Below are 6,000 nucleotides of genomic sequence, written 5' to 3'. Positions count from 1 at the left end.
TTGGAAAAAGGGCGATCCTCATGATCATATTCAAAACTACGAGTTCTTTATGGTACTACATGGATGGGAAGATGAAATTATGTATCGAACCTTCCCTTCAACTTTGACGGATCACGCTCGAGCATGGTTCAAGATAGGGAACTGGTGGATTAGAAGCCTAGGGAAAAGAACATACTAATTACCATAAAGGCCAAGGGCATAACTTAAGGCGAGAAGAGCAATGAAGGAACAAAAAGTTCTTTTGACAAATCCAAGGAGCATGTTTCATCGCTCAAAGGTGGAAAGCTTGCAAAGGAATCCATATAACCGCCTTGGAAAAGTATCATAGGCAAGATTAAATGTATATAGGTCATTCAATGATGCATGAATAAAATAACTTTCATCTTGTGGTAGTTCCATTTTGTGTATTTGGTTTTTCAGGACAATGAACGCATTGAAAAAAGGCATAAACTCCAGTAGACACACGAAGCTTAGAACTGAAGCATAATGGTGCGAGAACAACCCAAATGTTAGTGAGAGAAGGTGCAAGAATGGTCCTAAAACTGAAGTGCAAATGCACGAGAATAGTCCAAAAATTGAAATGCAAAGGCATGAGAACAATCCAAAAACTAAATCGCGAAGGCATAAGAATGGTTCGAAAACCAAAGCACCAAGCGAAGAGAACAGTCTAAAAATTGAAGTGCAAAGGTGCGAGAACGGTCCTAAAATCGAAGCGTGAAGGCACGAGAACGATCCAAAAAATGAAGCACGAAGGCGTGAAAATGGTCCAAAAATCAAAGTGCGAAGGTGAGAGAACGATCTAAAAATCAAAGCACAAAGGAGCGAGAATGGTCCAAAAATCGAAGCACAAAGGCAAGAGAATGGTCTAAAAATCAAATCACAAAGGTGCGAGAACAATTCTAAAATCAAAGCACAAAGGTGCAAAATGGTCCGAAAATCGAAGTGCAAAGGCGCTAAAATGGTCCTAAAATCGAAGCGCAAAAGCACAAGAATGATCCTAAAATCAAAGTGCAAAGGCACTCAAACGATTTTAAAACCAAAGTGCAAAAGCGCGAGAATGGTTCAAGAAGTCAAAGAAAATGCAAGAATTTCTAGAATGATAAAGGAAAAACCTAGCATCAATGATGCAGAATGTGTAAATCGAATTATGGGTCGAAAATGCTAAAAGCACAAAAATGATATAGGATAACCCAGAATCAAAGGCGATAGATGCGCAAGAACAATCAAGCATAATCAATCTTGGTAAGGATGGTCAGCTTGCGCGGCTAAAGCAGGGATATCGCGGATGTCCGTTAGCATCCAAGAAAAAGAGAAACTCTCTCTCTGGCGAGGTTGCTTTGAAAAGGTCGGACTTGAAGTGCTTATACGAGCTATCGTATAGCTTTAACCATCCCTTTCCTCGAAGACTGTTCAAGGACAACCAACTGCCTTTGCTCGCTCATTTCCACTAGAAGTGGTAGAAGAAGACTCCCAAGCTCGGCTCTAGGTCGAGAAAATCGCATAACACCTCAAACGCCCTGACGAAGGCCCAGCTATTCGGATATAGCTAGGTTAGGGCAATGTTCAACATCGAAAGAACTAAACCCGGGAACTCGGACAAAGGTAGTCGCAATCGAATACACTAAAAGAATGTCTCGTACATAAAGATCAATCGTCCATCTGCTGCAGAGTTTGATTCCATATCCATACGCTCTTCTTTGCCACAGTGTCGGCACACGAACAATTTATCTCTTTCTTTGGTGCCAAAAATGGAGATTTGTCACCTCATCTCAACCACGAGGTTAGGAGCATTGAACTTGAAGCATTTTTGGACACCTTCTCGCTTACCCATTCATAGGACAGGGGATCGAAGGACGATTCTGTTAGAAAAATTATGATCGGATTAGACGCAACGAAAACAAAATTTGATTTTTAGGTATCACGTTTTTCAAATCATATGGTTTAAATTGAAGACATTAATGAAAAGTTACCTCGAGGCGAAATCAAATTTCGTTGTAGATAACCTATTGTAAAATCCTTCAAATGTAGGATGTCGAGTCGGTCCACCCGAAATCACTTGACCTAAGAGTCTCGAAACGAGAAGGTACGCATACTGAAATATGAAGCTTATGGTCCTATTTATAGAGAACCATATATAATCCTAGGTGCAATTGAATTTGGATTAATATGCTAGCATTATCTTGAATTCAATTTTTGATAATTTATTTAATTGCTTTCATTTATCTAATAAGTACATGCAATCAAATAATTATCTATAATTATCTAATAATCAGATAATTATCTTCATGATAAACTATTTAATTGCTTTCATTTATCTAATCAATAAATGCAATTAAACAATTATCTCCATGAAATAATTATCTAATTATTTTCTTATTTATCCAATAAACAAATGCACCAAATTACTAATTTCATAATTACTAATTTACCTTTATTCTCTTAAAATAATTTCTTATTGGTAGGATTTTTTAAGTTCACAATTAAATTGGCAACAAGAATTAAACAATTATTAATTCCTATAAATCATGAATAATATTTAACAATATGTCATGATTATTTAATTTAATGTGAAACGGGTGATGTGAACCTTAAACTAGGATATATGCAATACGATCCCTCTATCAAAATATATCCCAACGAGATATGAGATCACGGTCAGCAGGTCAAATCCTTTGATCTCGTCATATGACCAAATCAGATAATCTCACTTGACTAATATAACACGACCTCTATGGAATAATCATTCCATCACCATATGATAATTGTATATTCAATTCAAACCATATTACAATTTAAACTGAACATAAACTTGACATCAAATAGAGTTTAAAGAATTACAAGATCAAATACCTTTTGTGCCACTAGAATTGGTCTTCAAGGCTCATATCTAACAGATTCAACCATAAGGAAAAAATAAAAAATGAATAGGAGTCTCTTGAGGCGATTGCAAATGAAGAAATCGAGCCTGGAGCAATGTGACTCCTGGAGACGAAAACTGTCAGAATGTGAAAGAAATCACAAAGGGCAGCCAAAAAGATAGGAAAATGCGAGAAATAAGGCATGCTTATAGGAATCGCTAAAGGCATTTAAACGGTCGGAAACCATTCGTCAACATGACAACCCTCGGGATCACGCCACATGTTCAACAATTAATGTGCTGACAAAACAACCACATCAGTCAGTGGGCTGACTACCCCTTGAGCATGTGTCGTTTCTCCAAATTCTGAGACATGGGCTGCCAATCATGGACAAGACCGCCTACTGCGCCCCTTGTAAATTTATGACTCCATGGCTGCCCTCGAACCATAACAGTATAACTCTCGATAGCTCGACTCCATTACCGTCTCAATTGGCCATGACGAGCTTCAAAGCCCGTAGTAATCGAGTCATAACGTCGCCCCGAGTAGGTCCAGGCATCATCTCTGTCAAAACACTTCAGCCCAGGGGATTATATTCCGACCTCCTTCCCGCGACAAACGTCTAAAACACATTGCCTGGCTACATATTCTTAAGCTCAGATGCTCGCTTCGTGACCAATTGACTTGGGGGGCTGTGGACCATACCGACTCAATCACGCCCACGTCCCAATCTCGGCCCAACCTTAACTAAATCTTGGCCTCGCACTAGCCTGCAATCGCATCATTATTGTCGCACAATGGGCACTCTCGTGCCCGTTTCAAATCTCATCCTCATTAAAGGTAGTCTCATCCATATTCAATGAAGGTCTCGTCGACACCATGCCACCGTCAAGAAGCCCCGTCAGTGTCGGATATCCAGTCCCGTCACCCTACAACGCCCGATGTAAGCGTGCATGCAAGAGGACCTATGCTCCTCCTATATAAACCCGCTTTATCAAGAGCCAATGTATGTTCTTTCTGGCCAACCGATACTCTACCAACTTACTTTCTCACTTACTGGAACGTCGGAATGCTTGTAGGTGCCAACCAGCCCCTGACAGACCGATCGCTGGAGTCTAGTCCTCGCCATTGCAAACCCATGTTCAGCCACCATTTTTTGGGCAAGAATGAACACTTTCCATTTTCATATGTTCCTCTGTTGAGATTCCTCTATTGTCTCTGATAAGTCATCTCGTTCTTCTGCTATTACTGTAGTCACTGAGTTCTTAATTTCCTTTAGACTTCATTCATTGCCATATTTACTGTGTTGATGTTTTGGACAAAGATTTTGAGACATACACAACCTCTCATTATGTTCCAACTTTTCTTGATTGAAGGATTCAATTGTGGTTGATGACGATAAGAGCTTGCACTCACAGTTCTTCTCATTATCAATATTAGTATCGAAGGCAAAACATATTTTTTCAATCACCAGAATTGGCTCTGACCTATCCATTTTCACATGTTCCTCTATTCCGGCCACTTTCTACTTTTTCTTTTTCTTCTTTTGTTTTGCCTCGACCTTCTGTATATGATCACCACATTGGCTTTGTTCTGTTTCTTTCTTTAATCTTTCTAGAATTTTTGTTGACCTAGTGTTCTTCCTTTCCATGAAACTTCATTTATTGCCAAGTTTATTGTGTTTACGTTTTGGATACGCTTTCATCTAAGACATTTGCATGCTCTTATTATTTTCTACCATTTCTTGATTGAAGGATTTAGCTGTGCTTGATGATGCAAGATTGCATGTAGACTTCTTTCGAGATAATTTAAATGTGAATCCAGAAATTAACTTCTTATTTGTTGTTCTTGGTTTTCTAATATTAAAAGTGTTTTTCTCCAATGGCTGCTCGTTCATAGTCATAGACTTCTCCATAGATGGCCTTTCTCCATCGCCAAGTATAGAAGTTGTAGCTTTTGCAAGGAGTGAAAAGAGGATTTCTTAAGACCTATCTTTTTGTTCTTCCTATTTGATGAAAAATCAAGAATAACTCTCTGTTGCTCTGCCTATCCAAAATTTGATGTGAAATATGTTGCTAATTGATTAGAGATTTATACATACAGATCAAGAATCATTCTCTGAATGGACTACGAATTTCTGTTTAGAATATGAATCCTTTTTTACTTTGGATTGATTAGATAACAATTTACAATCGAAACTCAATCTTAATCTTAGTTGGATCATATATATATATATATAATAAGGGAGAATAGTTTTTGAAAATGTATAAAATATATCAAAGACACATTTCAATAGTTAAGATGAATTTTATACATTTTCAATGGCTGGGATTAACTTTGTATTCTCGCCCAACAATCCTTCTCTTTCTCTTGATTCTACCCTCTCTATCTCTCTTCCTTTCTCTGTTTACCCTCTCTATCTCCTTCTTCATCTCTGTGTTTCTTCCTCTCTCAATTTTTACCTTCATCAGAATTTCCTTCAACCATTAATACAAAAACAAGTAAGTTCTCTATATTTATTATAGTAATTTTTTTGTTTCTGCTTCTGTCCCATTATATACACATACAAGCACATATATATACACTCATATATATATATATATATACACGGGCACATATATATACACCATCTTCCTTTCATTGCGGCTAGCAACGCCCCCTTGCTCTCATCGCAGTCGGCGACCGGCAGTCGCCATCGCCCCCAAATACACTCACACGATTGGTTGACCACAGGCAACGACTGACCCATCGCCTCCATCCCAATCGACGACGATGGAGGGTTTGAGGAACCTTTAACGAGGGTTCGATGACCCTCTGACTGGCGAGACCCCAATAGGCCACTGTCGGGGGCCCTTGAAGCCTCCGGCCCTTGATCAGCAGTGGTCGAGGACTCTCCAATTTTTTTTTAAAATTTTTTATTTTTAAAAAATTTAATTTTTTTAAAAAATAATATATAATTTTTTTAGTTTTTAAATATCAATACTTAATATTTGAAATTTTTTAAATAAAAAAACACCAACAGTGTAAGTTTTAATTTAAAGAAAAAAAAAAGAGATTTTAACATTTAGAATTATTTTTTTTAAATCATGGATGATTCAATTTCAAAAGAAATAAAAATCTCTTTTTTAAATTCCAAAAGAAT

The sequence above is a fragment of the Diospyros lotus genome, chromosome 6, assembly GCF_014633365.1.
Source record: "Diospyros lotus cultivar Yz01 chromosome 6, ASM1463336v1, whole genome shotgun sequence".
Classification (NCBI taxonomy): Eukaryota; Viridiplantae; Streptophyta; class Magnoliopsida; order Ericales; family Ebenaceae; genus Diospyros; species Diospyros lotus.
The sequence above is the reverse complement of the archived record's forward strand: the minus strand, read 5'-3'. Positions refer to the sequence as shown.